This window comes from Diabrotica virgifera, chromosome 6, assembly GCF_917563875.1.
Source record: "Diabrotica virgifera virgifera chromosome 6, PGI_DIABVI_V3a".
Taxonomy (NCBI): Eukaryota; Metazoa; Arthropoda; class Insecta; order Coleoptera; family Chrysomelidae; genus Diabrotica; species Diabrotica virgifera.
This window is the reverse complement of record NC_065448.1, coordinates 96,343,827-96,365,780: the sequence shown is the minus strand read 5'-3', so window position 1 is coordinate 96,365,780 and position 21,954 is coordinate 96,343,827. Positions and strand designations below refer to the sequence as shown.

General features: G+C 33.2%; 1 protein-coding gene across 1 annotated transcript in view; it reads right to left on the bottom strand.

The window, feature by feature from the left end:
* LOC114332919 (tyrosine-protein kinase Src64B) overlaps positions 1-21,954 on the bottom strand; it is a 699,550-nt gene that overhangs the window by 380,842 nt on the left and 296,754 nt on the right. The window lies entirely within an intron of this gene.

Genomic DNA, 21,954 nt, shown 5'->3' with positions numbered 1-21,954 from the left:
TCGCTGATCAATAAGCTTTGAAATAATTACTTTATTTATCCCTTACTGAAGCTTACGTTAAGATTTAACATAAGCTCCAATAAATAAACAAATATGTACAGAGTGATTGATTAGTGTAATAAAGCTCCATAGATCCGCTATAGTAAGAGATAGCAATAAAATTTAATAACAAAAATTGTAGCCAACTTTGAGCTTCACATTATAGAATGTTACCAACGTTCGATAACGTAGTGGCAGACCAAACTTTTTTTTTTTGTATGGTTTTTTAATGGAACACCCTATATTAAATTTTATATTTGAAATTCTGTTAACTTTTCCATCACAAAAATATAAAGGTTTCTTATGTTGTGCAGGGTATTTACAAAGTTATAACCAACTTTATATAAAAATCGTAACAAGTTCAACTCACTGTATAAATAAAAATAAGCACAAAATCAATGGTTTATTGATGCCATATTTTTTTATTTATTGTCAAAATTTTCAAAACTTACTTTACTTTTTCGTGTCTGGATCCGACTACAGTTTTTCTGCCCAATATCGGGCTACGTCTAGTCTACACCCTTTGTATTTGCGAGCCATAAATCATCGAGGGTGCACTGTGATGGGCAAAGTCTGCATACTCTCAGATGCTCCACGCTCTGTATTTCCCCACATTCACAAAGTGCGTCGTTATCTGTCTTGATGCCCCATTTAATAAGGTTCTGTTTTACAGGGGCAACACCTGTGCATATTCGGTTGAGTGTCCGCCAGGTTCTCCAGTCCAGGTTCATTCCATTAGGTCGTTCTGGATGTAGGGGGAACAGTTCGGGTATTACCCTGTATTACCGCACTTTAATTTGTATATATGTATGTCTAAATTAATTGGTTCTCGAGATATTTTCATTTTTCAATGGAATTTAATAAACTGTACTCATTTTTGGGGTTACGTTAAGAATGAAGTTTATAAAATACCTCCAACAACAAGGGACGAGATGAAAAATAGAACACAAAGTGTATTTCGAAGTGTTAATTTATAAATGCTTCGTATAAGTGCATTAATGTGTTAGGCGGTCATTTTGAGCACCTTATGTAATTAAATATTTAAAATATTTTATTAAAAGTAGCTTTTAATTTTTTCAAAAATGTTGTATTTTGTGTTCATGTTTTTTTTTGTAATAGCTATTTGTATAACAAGGGAGAAAAGTGCAACTTTTCCTCCCGAGAATGAAATTTACTACCCGACGCGTAGCGGAGGGCAGTAATCATTCAAGGGAGGAAAAAGCACTTTACTCCCATGTTATACATATGGTTTTTCCACCTTCCTCAAATAACAAGCAATTTTTTCATTTTTACTTAATTTATTTATGTAACTAACCAACACAATTTATTAGAACTAAAACTAACAAGAAGGTACACTATAACTGTCAACTGTCAAATATCAGTCAAATTATTAATGTAAACATTGTTCAATCAAAATAACAATTTACTGTTTTTTACCATTATGCAAAATACAGGGTGTTTTATAAATAAACGTTAAAATGTATAGATACTTACGTAATAGAAAATAGATATTGTACAGGGCGTCAATAAGTTATATTTCATGAATGATGAAATAATACCAATTTCACAAAAGTCACTTTTACTTTTCCTCCCTAGGGAGGAAAAGTACAACTTTGCTCCCTACAATCAGGTCCGGAAAAGTATACTTTCGGTAGAGGTAGGTGGAAAAATTTATTACTGATAAATTATTTTTCGTTCTTTATTTGTTACATTGTTACATTTACATACAAAAGTAGTTTTTAATCGTTTAAAAAATGTTGTATGTTGTGGTTGTGTTTTCTTGTAAAATATATTACTAATAAATCATATTTTTTTTATTAGCTACATTGTTACATTCATTGCCAGATTGATAATCAGTAATCGCAAATGGTCAGTTTTAGACAATTCAGTCATGGCTTACTTAAAATTTGGAAAAATTTAGACACTTAATTAATAATTAGCTCTAAAAAATGAAAATATCTCGAAAACTAATAAATTTAGACATATGCAATGTTATATAAAAATTAAAGTACGGTAATGGTACTTTTCGATAGTGATATAAAATACAGGGTGTTCTATTTAAAATTAATGAGAATATAATGTACTTGCATTTTGACTCGATTGTATGACTGTATTCGATTTAAAGAAAATTAGCAATATTCATTTTCGAAAATTTTGACAATAAATAAAAAAATATGGCATCAATAATCCATTGCTGTTATGCTTATTTTATTTATACAGGGAGTTGAACTTTCATATAAAGTTGGTAATAACTTTGTAAATACTTTTTGTGATGGAGAAATTAACAGAATTTCGAATATAGAATTAAATACAGAGTGTTCCATTTAAAGAAAGACATAAGTTTGGCCTGCCACTATGTTATCGAACACCCTATAACATTCTAACTAATTTTGTAATGTGAAGCTCAAAGCCTGTATAAAAGAAATGAAAGAAATGATGTTTTAAAATTCTACAGAAATGGCTGCATAGATAAATATCTTCGTACTATGTATGTATAAGAATTCAGTAACAGATGTTACTTATAAAATGGAAATATTTCACTAATGAGTAAAAACATTAACTTACGAAATACTTTAGAATATAAACCATAGATTAGCAGTTTAATAAGTTTCTTAACTTTTAATAATAGGCTATTAAAATATGATTTATACGATACTGTATCGATACTTATTATAACGTTTCTGTTGTTTAAACCATGTCGCAAGTGTACAAATAAAGCCATTAAGAACAGAAAAAGTTGAACTTTGGCGACGAGGGCATCTTTAGTTCAATTATGAAATTATCTAGTAAATTAAAAAAAGAACTAAAAAATCATTCAATAAGTTTGAAAAAATAGACTATTTTCTAGCAAAAATTTGTTTTTTGTGGTCAAAACGTTTAATTTTATAGGTTATTTAATCTTCACTTAAGAAAAATGTTCCCATTTGTGGTGGTATCTTCTCCCTTTAGAAACGTAGACTAAGGAGGAAATTATTATCTGGTTTGTGTAGTCAGTACAGTAGGAAAGGACTATTCAACTCTAATTATCACCCAACCCCCACTTCTGCAATTAAAAAATCGTTAGTAATCCGCCACCCCTTTCTATTTTATCAGTTTTCTGCCCTAAGATTTCTTTCAGACATCGTCTTGATGATGTCATTTTTATCCACGTTGTCGCCAGTTTTCATGGTTTCCGTTGGGTCCAGTCTTTTATGTCTTTTCTTATATTTTTCGCAATAAAACTGAATTTCTTGCCCCTATCCATTGTCTTCCTTTTACCATCCGGTTGTAACGGTCTGATACGTTACGGAATCACTTTTGAATTCTTTAAATATGTTTATAATTATTTTCTCTTGATCTATTTCCTATAATTTCCCTAATTTTCGCGTAACTATTTAATTAACTATTTCTAATTATTATCTTTTATAGTTAAAAATTTGTCGCAACGATGCCACATCTAATTATGTGTGGTATCACTGTTTGATTTGTAATATGACGCCATACCTCAACACACTAAAAACTACCTGTTAGTTTCGTGGGTTGGTAGCGGTGAATATTACTTCGTGTTCTGAGGTCGTCCTTGTGACAGACGAAAAGAACGGGAGCTTTCACTTTTGGTTGGAGATTCAACGAGTATGAGTGGTGTGTGGCCAATTTAGGTCTTGGAGGTTAGACCTCGTGTTTATTTTAAAATATGTGAATTTCGAAATACGGATCACCAAATGTGATCAGTATTTGGGAGAAATAAGTAATCCATCCAATGGAGTTTTCTGCATAGAATCATCGCCACATGGTAAAGTATTTTTTTATAACTGTCATAGCAGTCATTTCATTGTGACGTATATCATTTTTCCAATAAAATCTTATGTGTAAAGTTAGTAGGTATCTTTTAATTATTCCAAGATCTTTAACTAATATTCAGTCAGAGAAAATCCTAACCTTAATTTTTAGCTATTTATCTGTATCTTTATCTTAATTTTATCATTGTATTCCAACCTAATAATAGGAATCTTATAATTAGTTTAAAAACACATAAATTCTTGTCAAGGTCATATTTTCTCATGTATTCAGTAAATTTTTTGTGTTTAACTAATGGCCTTTTTACATTACTATCTATCCTAAAAACACTTTCCGAGTTTTTCTTCTTTCCTTTCCTTAATGGAAAGTTTCTGTTTCCACTGTTTCAGGGTATATCATATGTCATAAGTGTTTCCACTTATCAATGGATATATTAAAAAATACTTTTGATATATATTATCCCCGTCTGAGTCCTTTAGTGACCAGAAAGTCTTCTGATGTTTTATTTACCAATTTAATTTTAGAGCACTAGTTTCGCACGAGCCTCTAGTTTCTTCTAGAGGAGAGTTCTTTTTGAGCATCAATGAGAGTAATATTTATATTAGTTTCATCTAGGACTTTCCATAAGAGATACTGTGTCATAATTTACTTAAATCCACCATCAGCAAAGGTAATTCTTGGTCTCTCGGAAGCCTCTTTTTCTATTACTTGAGCTATGCTAAGAATGTGGATCTTGTGGATCCTTTTTAAAACGTTTTTATATACTTGGCTTGGTTGGTGTCACGGACTCCGCAAATTTTGTAATCCATTTTAAAAATAGTTCTAGGCTAACTAGGTACTTGAAATTTTCAGGATAGCTCAGAGCTGACTAACAATGCAATATTTAACTGCTGTTGTATGGATAAATGGATTTTTTTTTAATTTCAAACTATTTTAAAAATGTGATTTTTTATGATATTTTATATTAACTATGGCATTTGAATTCCATTTTAACGTATGTCAAGACATTGAGAGCCGATAGCTCAGTGGAAGAGCGTTAGACCGGAGATCTACATGTCCTGAGTTCAAATCCTAGTGTCGCTTGCCTTTTTTTAATACATAATTAAAACTTAATATACTTAAAATTCATATTTTATAAGTTAATTATTATATATGCCATTGTAAACAACCGTGGTATAAGTACTTTTTTATACTAGTGTAAATTTTGGAAAATAATATTGACCTCGGAGGTAAACTACACTATGTTATTTCGAGTAACTGTGTTTAGCGTGTGTTTACAAAAAAGTTAAGAGCACTTAGGATGTTAATAAAAATCTGATATATCCCATAATTGGTTGAAAAACCATTACCTGCTATTGTATGGATAAATGAATTTTATTTAAATTTCAAACTACATATTTTAAAAATGTGACTAATGCTATGACATTTAAATATGTACCACTTTAACGAAAGATAAAACATTGAGACCTGATATCTCAACGGTAGAACGTTAGGCCGGAAATCAAGAGGTCCTGGATTCGAGACCTACCTGTCGCTACCTTTTTTTTAATTTTTTTAATACATAATAATTAAAAGTCAATATACTTAAAATTCATACTTTATAAGTTAATTATTATATTATGCCATTTTAAACAACCGTGGTATTATAAAAAGTACTTTTTTATACTAGTGTAATTTTCAGTGTTAAGATGGCTTCTCTAATTTCTTCTTCGGTGGGGGGTAGCTACCGATCATCTTCATTCATTTGAAGCATGGGATCCTTCATCTCGACATTTTCATGATTGCCACTAAGAAGTTCTTCGAAAAGTTTCGCCCATTTGTTTAGTATCTGCTCTTTGTTACTAATTATAGAGCCGTCCCTATCTTTACAGGCTATTATTCTGGGTTTGATTCTTTTATGCATCTGTTTATCTGTTGGTAGAATTTTCGTGAATCTTTCCCTTTATGGTAGTGAACAATTTCGCTTAGAGCGTGTTCGTATTGTTCTTTCTGTTTTTTTTCTAAATATTATTTTTTTCTCCTCTTCTAAGATTTTCATAATCTACGAGAGTTGATCTCGTTCTGCACTGCTGGAGTCTCTTATAAGCTTCATTTTTTTTTGTTGGTTAATATGTCTACACTCTTCGTCGAACCAATCTTGGTTTCTTCTGGTCTTGATAGGTTTTAATATAGTTTCAGCCGCTGTGTGCATGGCTTTTTTGCATTTAGTCCAATGCTCTTCTATTCGCGGTGTGCATGTACTTAGAACGGATACGAGAAACGATTGTTCGCAAATATCGGAGAAATCTTGAAACTTTCTGAAATAAATCATATTGTCAATTGAAATTGTCAAATTGACGTATATTTCATACCTACTGTCATTGAAGAAGAAAAATGGTATGTTGCTCCACAATATTGATTGATATGCACATATTATATAAAATTAAATTTAATTAATTATATTTTGCTTGCAGTACTGCATTAATAATTAATTTTATTTACTAGGTACAGGTACATACAATTGTTTACCCTTTAATATCATAACCTCAGTCTTAATTTTTCTTCTTATAACTTTTTTGGGCTATGGCCTTGACAATTATCCAGCAACCGGGACTAATGCAATTGACCAATACAATTAAAAGGACGAAAAAAGTTGCTAAGCTGTGAAACCAGGTGTCGCTTTTCCGAACTTGCACGGTCCCAATATTTAAATTTTCATAGACGTTTGGTAACACTTCGTCTAAGATTTTCATGTAATTAGCTCTAGCAGTTTTAGATATTAGCGCAGTGTTATATTCTGTGGATTTTATGCTGTGACATTTTTTACGTTAAATATGCGTGCTCTGAGCTTTAATTTTATAAGGTAGTGGATCGGAGTTTTCTTTGATTTATATGAGTTTAAAGTCGATTACAAAATTCTTTTATGACATAGAAATTAAAACAACAAAATAATTTTATATTCTTCTTCTTCTTCTTCTTTTATATAGGCAGTACTGCCTGTTTTTCTTCAACGGTGCCTTTCATTCTGCCCCTAAGTTGTCATTCCATCTTTTCCTTGGGCGTCCTATACTTCTCCTGCCTAACGGTGACTTGTCCCTGGCTATTCTTACTATCCTTGATTCAGACATCCTGCTTATGTGCTCATTCCACTCTTCTTTTCTGTTCTTTACCCAGGTATTTATATTGTCTACTCCACATATGCGTCTGATTTCCTCACTTCTTACCCTATCCTGTAGTCCTTTTCCAGCAATCCTTCTTAAGATCTTCATTTCGTTGGTTTCCAGATGTATTCGTGTTTTGCTTGTATCTGGTCTTGTTTCGGCCGTGTAAGTCATAACTGGCCTAATAACTGACTTATATATTCGGGCCTTTGTTTCCAATCTTAGGTGTTTGTTTTTCCAAATTGTGTCGTTTAGGCACCCGGCCGTTCTACTGGCTTTAATTATTTGGTCTTTTACCTCTTCTTCGATATTGTTGTCGGCTGATAGATTAATTCCCAGATATTTGAAAGTCATTACTTGTTGTATAATTTGATTGTCTAACTCCAATTTGCATCTTATTGGTTCTTTGGCAATTACTAAGCTTTTTGTTTTTTGGACTGATATTTTCATATTCATTTCTTTTGCGTTAATGTTGAACTCGTGCAATAATCTTTGTAGGTCGTCTTCGCACTCTGCTACTAACACGGTGTCATCAGCGTAACAGAGTATTTTTATCTCTCTATTGCCCATTTTGTACCCTCTTTTTTTCTTCACTTGTTTTATTATTGCATCCAATATTATGTTAAACAGTAGAGGGCTTAGTGAATCTCCTTGCCGGATTCCTGTGTTTGTTTCTATGGGTTCTGTTATTATTCCATTGACTTTCATCTCTATTTTATTTCTTACATATATGTTTTCTATCAGTTTTATGATATCCAGTGGTAAATTTTTCTCATACAGAAGGTGTATCACATCTTTTAATTGGATTCTATCAAACGCTTTCTCTAGGTCTATGAAACAGAAAAAGGCTGGTTTGTTATATTCTAATGATTTCTCCGCTATTTGCCTTATCACAAAAACTGCATCGTTACATGATCTTCCACTTCTAAATCCTTGTTGTTCATCCGATATATTTATGCACGCCATTATTTTCTCCATAAGTATTTTTGTTGTGAGTTTCAGTATAGTGCTCAGTAAATTTATCCCTCTATAGTTACTGGGGTCTGCCCTATCACCTTTCTTAAATAACGCTATCATTTGAGTGGTTCTCCATTCTTCTGGAATTCTTCCTGTATTTATTATTTTACTTATAAGGATATTCAGTTCTTTGTGAAGTCTATCTCCTCCGTACTTTAAAAGTTCATTAGCTATTCCATCTTTCCCAGGAGCTTTTCGATTTTTCATCTTTTTTAAGGCGTTCTTTATATCTTCCTCTTTAATTTCTGTTTTATCATCCGATTCTAATCGTGGTGTTTCCAGTTCTTTGTGATTAGCTGTTTGATAAAGGTTTTTTAGGTAAGTTGTCCATGTATTTGTATCAGTATGTTTTACCTCTATCAATTCCTTCATCTCTGCTCTTTGACCTCTTATCATTTTCCACATTTCCCTTTGCATCCCATAAAAGTCGTGCTCCATCTCTTTTGAAAATGCTTCCCAATGTTCTGTTTTCTTCCTTCTTACTATTGAGTTTAATTCATTTCGGACTCTTTTATATTCTTCATATGTTTGTCTCGTTCTTTTGGACTTGTATTCTAGGTAGATTTTCTTTTTTTCTTGGCATTTTATTTTTATTTCTTCACAGAACCATGGAGTTCTCCTTTTCTTTCGTATATGTTTACTTATCTTACGTTCTCCAAGTGCTTCCGTTGCTGCCATTTTGATATTATCTCTGATCTTCCTCCAACTTTCTTCTATGTCTTCATCCGGTGTAATGTAGTTTTCATTCAGTACTTTTTGCAATCTTCTCTGGTATAGATCTCGTGTTGACAAGTCTCGTAGCTGTTCTACCTTTATTCTTGTCTCACATTCAAAAGGGTCTTCTTTCCTGTTTCTTTGTAGCTCTATTCTGATTTTTCCAAGTACTAGGTTGTGATCGCTTCCAATATTAGCTGCACTTAAACAGTCTAGTACTTGAGAGTGGTGGATGTTTCTGTTTGTCAATATATAATCAATAACGGATCTGTATCCTCTTGTATTTTGGAATGTATATTTTTGTTGATCTTTGTGTCTGAAGAACGTATTGTTTATTCGAAATTCGTTCTGAGAGCAAAAGTTAATAAGTAGTTCCCCATTTTCATTTTTGTTGTCTTCATTGAATCGTTGCTTTATTCCTGGTATAATTATGTTACCGACTCTTGCGTTCATGTCTCCTAAAATGTATATTATCTCATTGGCTGGTATTTCGTCGACTGTTTGTTAAAGCTCGTTATAAAAGTGGACTCTGTCGACTTCAGGTTTGCAGTTTTCTGGGCTATAAACTCCTATGATATTTATTTTTTGCTTCTCTAATTTGATCTTAGTAACTACGATTCTTTCTGATATATATTGACATTCATATATGTTATCTGCCCATTTTTTGTGTATCATTAAGGCCACGCCTTCTTTGGCTCTCATATTTTTTGGTACTTTTTATATTGAGTCCTATAAATAATAAAAACGTTTTATTATAAAAAGTTCTTTTTTATAAAAGTGTAATTATTTCTCCTTAGATTTAAACGGATTATAGTTTGCACATCTCAGTCTATAACATTCTTCCATATAGTCAGTGTAGTGTGGTGGTTATGGCCATTCCTCTGTAATTATTAGGATCTTGTTTACTCGCTTTCTTGTGTATCGATGTTATCCATCCTTCTTTCCATGTCTGTGGTACATGCTCCCCATGTATGTATCTCTTAAATAGCAATATGATTATTTTTATTACTCTATTCATTTTTAGGAGTTCCGCAGGTATTCCTTCAGGACTAGGGCACAATCATGTTTTAGCAAGGCTAATGCTTTTTTAACCTTTTCCTCATTTATCGTAATCCTCCCAAAACCTGTATTGCATTTCCTGATAAAGTACTATATTCTGGTCTTGTCTCTTTCAGCAGTATTTTGTAACGTTCTTTCCATTTCGGTGCTATTATGGGGTTTATCACCATTCCTTCTCTTTTGTATGTTCTCAGATTCTTGTACAAATCTCTCGGCTTCTCTAGATTTTCGCCCTCTAATATCTGTGTCTAGCTTCTGGCACTTGTCTTCCCAACTTTGGCTTTTGACTTTTAGTACTTCTGTTTTATATACTTAGAGAAATGGGTACGCCAGAACATCTAATCTATCTATCACAAGCACTTTATGTAAATAACACCGCTAATGTAAGAGTTAATAATGTTCTTTCGAAAAACTTCAAATTAAAATCTGGAGTACGGCAGGGATGTATAATATCCCCCATTCTATTCAATATATATATATAGTGAACACATTATGCGTCAAGTTTTTGAGGAATGGCAAGGTGGAGCAACGATAGGAGGAAGAAAAATAAAAAACCTACGTTATGCTGATGACACTGTTATATTGGCGTCTTCACCAGAAGAACTGGAAGAAATTATGAATAGGCTAGGAACAGTGAGTACGGAATATGGTTTGAAAATAAATATACAGAAAACCAAAGTAATGATCATCGATATAATCAGAAACAACCAACCGGAGATAAGAGACTTGGCAGGTTACGAAGTGGTCAGACAATTTAATTACTTAGGCTCCGTTATTACTAACAGTGGAGGATGCGAAGACGAGATTCGTAGGCGCATCATAATGGCCAGATCGGCAACAGCCAAACTCACAAAAATATGGAAGAATACTGACATTACAAAAAACACAAAATTACGCCTTGTCCGAGCGTTAATATTTCCTATCGCCACCTACGCTTCAGAGACTTGGACCATCAAAAAAGCAGATTCAAAACGTATAATGGCATTTGAAATGTGGGTCTACAAGAGAATGTTGCGTATACCATGAACCGCACATCGCACAAATAATTCAATATTAGCCGAACTTAACATAAAAACTAGACTCAGCACAACTATCAACCAAAATATACTGAGATATTTTGGACATATAACTAGAAGAAGACAAGGCATGGAACGAATGATAGTTGAAGGCAACGTACAGGGCAGAAGTCCAGAGGAAGATCTCCATTACGATGGTCGGACCAAATAAAGGACATGACCGGTTACTCATTCTCCGAAGCAAAACAACACGCACAGGAGAGAGAGAACTGGACAAAAATAGTCAAACGACTTACATGACGCCACTACATCCTTACGAAGGAGAACAGATAGAGGAGGAGGACTTCTGTTTTAAAATTAACCAGTGCTTGTTTATATTCTTGTTTACTTTCCTGTGTTTTAACATTTAGCCATTTATAATATATTTCTTGTTTATGTTTTTTCATTTCGTCTAGACGATCATTCCACCAGGAATTTCTGACAATTTTTTTCCTGCTTGCAGTGGTTAAATATTTTGGACATGTGTATTTTTGATTTTCCAAGTTTTGAAAATTGTAGTGTGTTCTGTCGATATTGGATAGTTATTTGTCTTTTTGTGTTGTTTCTTCTTGATGTTTATCATTTTATTATTGTTTGTTTTTGTTGCTCTGACTAGGAAGTGATCGTGATAGATGGCATTTTATGAACTACGAAAATAAACCTAACCTAATACACATACGGCAATAAGATATCAATAAACTTTGTAAATATAAAAAATAAATTAAAAACATAATTTTGGCTGAAATGTAATGAAAAAAGTGTATGTAGAGTCTGATGAATAGAGCTATTAAGTATTGGTATGTCTGACCAAAACAATCAAATTTAATACAGATCCATGTACCTGCATTATCAAGATAAAGACTATTTTAATAAATTTTAATTGAAGTAATATAACAACCAAGATAAAATTATTTAATGTTTTAGAGAAGGCTTAAATGTTGCAGTACGTCAGTTATCGTTATAACCAACTGACAAGTATTATAATTCAACAAAACACGAAATTAGTTTACTTGATGTGTGTTATCCATTAAAAGGTAGACAAGTTTTATAATTTTCTTTCGCAAACCGGTCTAGGTTGCTGCTTTTATAATTATCTCGGCAAAATATGTTTAGATGATGCATTGTCCTCTGAGAGCATATGCACGTTGAAAGTGTGGGCTGGTACATAACTGTACATTTACTAAATATCAGTATCACACCTCAGACCGGTAGATACTCCCACATCATTTAGGTAATCTTCAGACTGAACATTTTATTAGCGGCGGCAAATACTTGAATAACCATAACCTAGTTTGTCTATAGAAGCCGCCTGCAACATTTTTTGTTTGTGCGATTTTTTAAACCGAAATCAATGGGCTATCTTTTTAGTAACACATTATAGTCCAGTATGCCACGGTTTAAACTAAGAATTCCATCATCATGGATAGATTTTCCTGAAATTTTAACAGTAATTAGGGAATACCTTAAAAAGGTATACCTTATGCTTTTACCCTGGGGGTGGAAATAAGTTTCAATAAGCAAAAAAAAAAGTTTGCTTTTGCCCTAAGGGTGGAATTCGTCCAAACTGAGGGACTTGGGACCCAATTTGGGAAACTTTATATATTGAAAATAAACTAAAAAATCGATACAAAAAATTATAAGCAAAAAATGTTCTATAGAGCGTTTTCGAAATATTGATACTTTTAGACTTTTCGGGATTGAAAATTTCAATTTTTGTTATATTTTCAATTGATTTTTCATGAATAACCTTTTACATTTTATCAAAAAGACTGTATGAGGATAAAACGTAGCTTATAAAAAAAACAAAGAGATTAATTTATTTTTTTTATTTTTGCTGTAAGCCTAATATGTACAAACTGCGTTAAAACTCGTTAAACGTAAAAATTACGTACCTATAGGTATAACGAATTCAACATAGAATAACAGAAAAACGGTCAATTTTTCAGAAAAATTCATGCAACCTTTTTTAAAGAACTTGGAAAAAGTATTAAAGTGAGAGCTTGTAAAGAGATAACGAAAATAATGTCGATTTTTGTAAAAAAAAACACCAATTTAAACGTTATGCATTTAAAATTCACTTTATTTAAGCATTAGCAATGGGATCCAAAAGTTTGAACAATTTCAAATACATAAATATATTTTTTTTAAACTTATGATTAAAGGCTACATCAGCGTGTCATCAAGACGGAAAACGCGTTCCAAGATTGCAGCTTTAGTTTTGCATATTTTGTTGAGTTATTTGGCACACATATACGTAATATAGTAAAAAAATGGCGGTGCATACCCCAATTTGAGAAATAAGTGTGTATGTGGAAATTACTCTATAATTAAATAAAATATTACAAAAACGAGTCTGTGAAGTCATTAAGAAGAACAAAAAATACACTTTCTTCAAATAAACTTTTTATTCCATGCCTAGAGTTTGTGTCACATTGAAACTACTAAAATTGATTACCTATAACAAGAAATCGAACTTAACTGACTGATTTGGCAACATAAAGAAATAGTCACCGTCACGACAATGTATATTATCAGAATATTGTGCCTTCGTCATTGATAGTGTCACGTACTGCCGACGCATTGTTGCCAAAGGTTCGCAGAACTTTCGAAACACGGTGCGACTACTATCTCTCGAATTAATATTGATGAGATGACGTACGCATGTAGCGCCTTAAAAAAACAAAAATATTTTTGACATTTAAAAAATTATAATCTCTTTTTTCTTTCAAGTAGGTAAGTCCAAAACTGTCGAAGATACCTACATATAATTTGTTACAGAACAAAAAGATTATTATTTTCTTTTCAGAAAATTTTGGCTGTTGTAGATAATTGTTGTAGTTTACAAATTAGCTGAAATATGGTCTTTTAAAATTCGCATTAGCTTGTGACTAGGATCGTTTTGATGGAGAAAACCATTGGTTTAGAAAAAATAGAAAAAGGAAGAACCCTAAGACTGGCCACATGGAACGTGAGGAGTTTGTATCAACCAGGTAAGCTCGATAACCTAACAACTGAAATGGATCGCCTTAAGATAAATGTATTCGGTATCAGCAATGTTCAATGGCCCGATTCAGGAAAACTAACCACAAACAACGGCATGATGTATTATGTTGGTAACAATGATCCAAGACATCGATATGGAGTTGCCATACTTGTAGACAAAGAGACAAATAAATCTGTCGTTGGTTTTACCCCCTACTCAGAAAGATTGATGATGATTCAGTTACAAACATTCTCCAAAAAGATAAACGTTGTCCAAATATATGCACCTACTGCCGAAAAAGATGAGGCCGAGATAGAAAGATTCTACATGCAATTGAACGAAATAATAAGATCCACAAAAAAAGATGACATATTGTTGATGATGGGAGATTTCAACGCCAAGATTGGAAAAGTAAAAGTGGATGAATGTGTGGGAGAATTTGGCTTGGGAGAAAGAAATAAAAGGGGGGGGGGACAGACTTGTCGAATTCTGCCAAAGCGAGGAGCTGGTAGTAATGAATACATTATTTAAATTACCTAAAAGAAGACTTTATACCTGGATATCACCGGCGGATTCGGAAGATCACATTGTAAGAAACCAGATAGATTACATATTAATCAAATCCAGATATAAAAACACTTCTGTGAGAACATACCCCGGAGCTGTCATAAATTCAGATCATAATCCATTAGTAGGCGTAATGGAGATAAAACTGAAAAAGATCCAAAAACAAACAAATATACCACGAGTTGAGGTCTCAAATATAAAAGAAGAACCTTTACGTCTGAGGTTAACACAAGAAATAAATGATAACTTAAAGAAAATCAAACAAGACGTGATAAAAACAACAGACGTTAATGACAAAATGGAACATGATACAAGAAACGTTAGTAGAGGCAGGAAAGAAGATAGCCACAAAAATAATAAAAAAACAGAGATAGATGACTTCAGAAATCCTAGATCTAACGAAGGAAAAAAGGAAACATGAAGGCAGGAGTAAGGCAAAATACAAGGAAATACAGAGATTAATAGGAAAGAAAATACAAGAGGCCAAATCCACCTGGCTGCCAAATTAATGCAGTGAAATAGAAGAATATTCTAAAAAGTATGATAGCTTTAACATGCACAAGAAAATAAAGGAAATCACAAATACACAGAGAAAAAAGAAAGATGGCCTTCTTAAAGACATTAATGGAAAAATTATTAAAGAAGTCAAAAAGAAATTAAAAAAGTGGAAGACATACATAACAGATCTGTTTGAGGGTAATAGACAAGAACCGGAAGAAATCGACAGCGAAACGGGACCAGAGATCATAATGGAGGAAATCGAACAAGCAATACGAAACGCAAAAAATGGAAAAACTGTAGATCCAGACGAAATACCTGCGGAATTACTGAAATGTCTAGACGATGAAACTCTACCTAAACTCTACCTGTACTACTGGATCTGTTTAATGAAGTATATAAAACCGGAAAAATCCCTCAGGAATGGTTGGTATCCACCTTTGTAACAATACCAAAAACAATATAAGCCAAAGATTGTTCGGACTATAGGACAATATCACTAATAAGCCATACCCTCAAAATATTTCTAAAGGTGGTTCATGGAAGATTATACAGAAAGCTAGAATATGATATGGATGATACCCAATTTGGGTTCTGCAAAGGACTTGGAACAAGAGAGGCATTGTTTGCGTTTAATATCCTCTCTCAAAGATACTTAGATATGAACCTGCATATTTATTCCTGTTTCATCGACTTCGAAAAAGCGTTTGACAGGGTTCGACATGAAAAACTAATAGAATTATTAAAAAACAGAGATATAGACAGACGAGATTTACGAATTATCATTAATCTGTATTGGAATCAAAAGGCCAATATAAAGATAGAAGAACAAGAATCTGAGAATATTGATATAAAGAGAGGAGTAAGACAGGGTTGTGTTCTGTCGCCGCTACTGTTTAACCTGTACAATGAAGCCATATTTCAGGAAGCGATAGCGGAGCTAAGTGATGGAATCTCTAAACGGAAGAATAGTAAATAACATAAGATTCGCTGATGACACCGTTATAATGGCAGACACCCTGGAATCGCTACAAGAATTGCTAAATAGAATTAACGATTATTGCATTCGATACGGACTAAAAATAAACAATAAAAAAAAACTAAATTTATGATTGTCTCAAAAACAGAACATGGAAATGAAAGGTTAATGATAGAGCAAACCCAAATAGAAAAAGTGAAGACATACAAATATCTGGGAACCTGGGTTGATGACAAAAATGACCAAAGCCAAGAAAATAATGTCCGAATTGAAACTGCAAGGCAAGCATTTATAAAAAAAAAGACACTGCTTACAAACAAAGACCTTCAGTTGCCTCTTAGATTGAGGGCTCTAAGATGCTACATATTTTCCATATTGCTATACGGAATGGAAGCTTGGACATTGAAGAGACAACACATAAGAAGAATAGAAGCGTTCGAAATGTGGTGTTACAGAAGAATATTGAAAATTCAGTGGGTTCAAAGGATTGCCAATATTGAAGTGCTACGACGTTTAAATAAGGAGATAGAAATTATGAAGAGTATAAAAACTAGAAAACTGCAATATTTGGGTCACATTACCAGAGGAGAAAAATATGAGTTGCTGAGAATTATTATGCAAGGAAGGATCCAAGGAAGAAGAAGCATAGGAAGAAGACGCATCTCCTGGCTGAGGAACCTTAGAGAATGGTTTAACTGTAGTTCATTACAACTGTTCAGAGCAGCAGCCAACAAAGTGACCATAGCCATTATGATATCCAACCTCCGATAGGAGAGGGAACTTTAAGAAGAGAGGATCGTTTTGAATTCTTCTATACGTTGCCCTTTTAAATTTGAAGTGCCTAAGAAATTCTCAACTTTCATAAGCATGTAGGATATAAAATTTCTTTTAAAATGGTTTTTTGATGGGTTCTCTAGAAAATTAGGTGATATATTATATATCATATATATTTAGGCTATAATAGCCTAAATACCAGACACATTTTTTTGAAGCGAAGCTTCTATACTGGCGTTGTATTACTTTCTCTATAGTAAAATGCTACGGCGAGCGTCACGGAACAGCGGTTCGTGGTTGACAGTCACAGTAAACAGTTGGAAGAGTAAACTCCATTTACGTGGTGAGGGGAGTCCGTTATATAACACGTAAACTTTTTCAAATTTATTAAAGTATTTTATTATAAAAAATAATAAATAAATAATAAATTGACTTTATTCCATTTAAAAAAAATTTTAATTTTAAAAATACAGAAAACATAGTACGAAGCTTCGCGCTAATCTACAGTACCGACTACTTTAAAGCTTTTTTTTTCAATTTTGGAGCAGCTTCTATGTTTCTTTCTCTCAGCTCTTTGTCTATTCCTTCTCTACAACTTGTTCTCGGTTTACCTCGTTTTCTCTTGCCTTCTGCCTCTCTTGCCTAACATTGTAATGGCTTTTCCACCTGACATATTTCTTTCTTTTTTCTTTGTCTAATGTTTCATCAAGCGAAATGTTGATATTACTGATAAATTGAAATAAACTGAAAGATTGAATAAACTGATCACTGGCCTATTTGCATCCCGTGGCAGGTAAAGACCATAAAAAAGGTAGTTTCGTTAATTTTCATATTGATGAACAATTATTTTAAATTCAGGTTCAAGTTTGAAGTTTTTAAGATATTAATTTTTTGCTCTTTTCACAAGACGGTGTTTCATCAAGTAGGTTTTGACCGTTTCTAAAACTCAGAAAACCGTACTTGAGTAATTTGATATATTATGTCAATAAATATACAGGGTGTTTGGTAAAGAATGGGCCATAGCTTAACCTTAGATTCCCGATCTTAAAATATGTCGATTTAAGCCAACTTACCTTAGTACAAAAGTTGATAATAACCGAAATACAGGGTGTCAAAGTTAAACTTTGATTTTATTTATTCTTGAATATTTCCTTAATAGGCGTGGGATAATAACACGAAATTTGGTAAGCGGGGTTTTTTTGGGACGAGAAATCTAAATTCGCCAGCAAAAATGATTAATTACGCAGAGGGCGCCACATACGCCTTTCAGCGCTCATTTAATAGCTTCAGTTTTTTTATTACCCACTCTATATACTTTTTGAATCAAAACTTTTATTCTCTTAATATTTTTACTTAAAAAATATACTACATTTCTCTTGCTAAAGACAACATAATTTTTTGCATAATATCATTGTTGTTACACACGAAAAATAACTACAAACCATAAAAATTTACAAAAATGTATCGCAAATTTCTTCAAATGGAATTTGCGATGCAATGACATTAATATGAGAACTAGTACAATTGGACCGCGTTATGTAATAGCGGATTAAGCGCCAAAATGTAGTTTTGAGATAAATCGGTTTAAAGATTTTGAATTTGTTTTTGGTACTATTTCTAAAATATAGTACTGACATGTTTCATATTTAATATATTAATGCAAATGTAAATAGACTTTTACATGTGTTTAAAATGTTTTAAAAATAATTTATATTTTAAAAGTTATTCGATCAAATGTCGCTTAATTCGTTAATGATTTTTTAAGATATGCATGAGTTAAGATCCGAATATCGGATTAAAAGACATATTTGGCGCTTAATCTGATGTTACCTGACAAAGAATGTCTTTTAATTGAATATCTTAAACGTTAGTAAATATGTTATGTTTTGTAATAAAGAATTAACCGACTATTCATGGCGCTTGATTCGTTATTACACTTACAAAGATGCGGATTTTTGTTTATGACAATGGATTATGTACCATTATTGGCGTTTAGTTCGATATTACAAATCCTAGTGTGAGATTTTTTTTAATAAAATAAAAAATGTCGCTTAATACAGGCATTTAAAAACAGTTTTTTTTTTAAATTTTTTTACAAAAAACATATTTTTATACATAGATTTGCACCCTAGCTGCAAGATGGCACTATTATCTCGATTTTGGACTTTTGGCGGTTAATCCGTTATTACATAACGCGGTCCAATTATTAGGGTTTCAAGTTTATTTTTCGGGTCAAACTACAATGATATGCAAAATATGTTGTATCGCAGATTTAAAATGCGTTTATCTCGAAAACAGTTAAGTTTAGCGAGATGAATGAATTATAACTTTTTTAAGTAAAAATATTAAGAGAATAAAAGTTTTGGTTCAAAAAGTATGTAGAGTGGGGGATAAAAAAAATTGAACGTATTAAATGAGTGCTGAAAGACGTATGTGGCTCTCTCTGGGTAATATATCATTTTTTTGTGGCGAATTTAGATTTCTCATTTTAAACCCCCCCCCCCCCTACCAAATTTCGTGTTGTTATCCCATGCCGTTCAGGAAATATTCAAGAATAAATAAAATAAAAGTTTAACTTTGACACCCTGTATTTCAGTTATTATCAACTTTCGTACTAAGGTAAGTTAGCTTAAATCGACCTATTTTAACCTCATGAATCTAAGGTTAAGCTATGGCCCATTATTTACCAAACACCCTGTATATTACTAATTAGCTTAAATTTAAAAATTTATGGTTGGCTATAATCTCGGAGGGTCTAATAATTTTATGGGGGGTTATAAAGTGATGTGTTCGTACACGTCTGATATTTGTAGTTGTCGAAGAGCCTTATCGTCTAATATGATTCATCATCATCATCATCATCATCCAGCCTTCTGCATCCAAAGTGGAACATAGGCCTCCCCTAATTTCTTCCAGTTTTGTCGATCTTGGGCTTTCTGCAACCAATCCCCAGCAATCCTTTTGACGTCGTCTGTCCATCATGTAGGGGGTCTACCTCTACTTCTTCTGACTTCTCTTGGTCTCCACACTGTAATTTTTTGGGTCCACCTCCCGTCCTTCATTCTGGCTACATGGCCCGCCCAATTCCACTTCAGCCATGCTACTCGCTCTATGACATCTGTGACGCCTGTCCTTCTTATGATTTCTTCGTTTCTGACCCTGTCTCTGAGAGTCAGTCCAAGTAGGGACCGTTCCATTCTTCTTTGGGCCACTCTAAGTTTCGTTGCTGTGGCCTGGATTAACGATAATGTTTCGGCGCCGTAAGTCATGACTGGAAGCACACATTGGTTGAACGTCTTCCTTTTCAAATAATTTGGCAAGTTGCTCTTAAAGATGTCTGATAGAGCTCCATATGCGGCCCATGCTAAGGTGATCCTTCTCTGTAATTCGGCAGTTTGATTGTCCCTGGCAATTTGGATTTCATGCCCTAAGTATTTATATTTATGGACCAATGCTATTTCGTTGACGTCGACTTTTGGATTTTCGTTTGGTACCAGGTTTGTCATGTATTGTGTCTTTCCAAAATTTATGTTTAAACCAACTTTTTTACAGGCGGCGTCTAACTCAGTAAGCATAGTTCTAATCTCTTTTAAGTTGTCTGTTATAAGAACTATGTCGTCTGCGAATCGTAGGTGGGAGAGCCTTTCACCGTCGACATTTATTCCTTTGGCGTCCCACTCCAATTGTTTGAAAGCATGTTTAAGTACTACCATAAAGAGTTTGGGAGATAACGTGTCTCCCTGTCTAATTCCTCGTTTGATTTTTATAGATTTGGTATCTTTGTTTAGTCGGACGGTCATGGTTGCATTATTGTATATGTTCGCTATCAATTTGGAGTACCGATAATCTATACGACTTTCCTCCAATGCTCTCATTATGCTGTTAATTTCTATCGTATCAAATGCTTTGCGAAAGTCTACGAAAGCCAGGACCAATGGTCGGTTGTATTCGATAGATTTTTCTATGATTCCTTTTATGCAGTGTAGGTGGTCGTTAGTGCCAAAGTTTTTCCTAAAACCCGCCTGTTCTTTAGGTTGGTAAAAATCCAATTTTGTTTCCAGTCTATTTGTTATTATTCTTGTGAATCACTTGTAGAGTTGGCCTAATAGGCTTATGGACCGGTAATTCTCGAGGTCTGTTGAATCGCCCTTTTTGTGTAATAAGTAAGTGCACTGTGCCATCTTATAGATGTTTCACTTTGGTGCAGACATAAGTTGAACAATTCCTTTATGTTGTTTAAAAGTCTGTCTCCTCCAATGTTTACGGCTTCTATAACGATATTGTCTTCTCCCGGAGCTTTATTTCTTTTCATTTTTCTCAATGCGTTCCTGATTTCGTCTGTTGATATATCAGGCATCAATTCCGATCCGTGGTTGACTAACCTTTTTCCTGAATCCTCTAGTGGCTCATCATGGTTTTGTTAGCTGTTGTATAGTTCTGTATAGAAGTCTTCTACTACCCTTAATAATTCATCTCTGTTGATGATGATATTTCCATCTCTATCCTTAAATTTCGTTATTTCTTTTTTGCCGTTTATTAATTGTCTTCTTAGAACTTTGAGGCTCTTGTTATCTTCAATTGTTTGTTGAATTTGTTCTTTTTTATATTTTTGGTTGTCCGTCCTAATAGAGTTTTGTATTCTTTTACTTATCACTCTAAGTTCATGGTGTTCTTTACTTCTATTACTTTGCATTTTTCTCCGCTCTTCCATTAATGCTTGTGTTTGGGGGCTTATTCTTTTGTTATGTGATGTCTTTTGGCAGTGTATCTTTTGGCTCTCTTCTATAACTTCTATTGTAATGTCATTAAGGGCGTTAATGACATTATAAGGGGATAACACCCTTAATAAGGGTGTTATCTAGACAATAACCTGGTGATTATGAACACACACTTCCAACATAAAAGGATACACAAGATCAAAGAGAAGTCAAATCAAGAGACGAACAATCAATTATACTTAGACTATACTATAGTGCAAAAAACAGAGAAGAACTGGATAAGAGACGTAAGGGTGAAAAGGAGTTATGAAATTGGTAGTGACCACTATCTACTAGAAACCACATTCAAAAGCAAAAGAAAAGAAATAAAAAGAAATGAGAACATAAACAGAAAACACAAAGAAATAATAAAAATTTATAAACTAAGGGAAGAAACAACGAAAATAAGATACACAGAAGGGCTAGAGAAAGAGATGGACAATGAACATGAAATAACAGAAACAATAGAAGAAGAATGGGGAAAATTTAAAAATGCGATGATAAAAACAGCTAAATCAATATGTGGAACTACAAGAAATAACAACAGAGGGAGACGAACGTCTTGGTGGAACGATGAAGTGAAAAGAGAAATAAA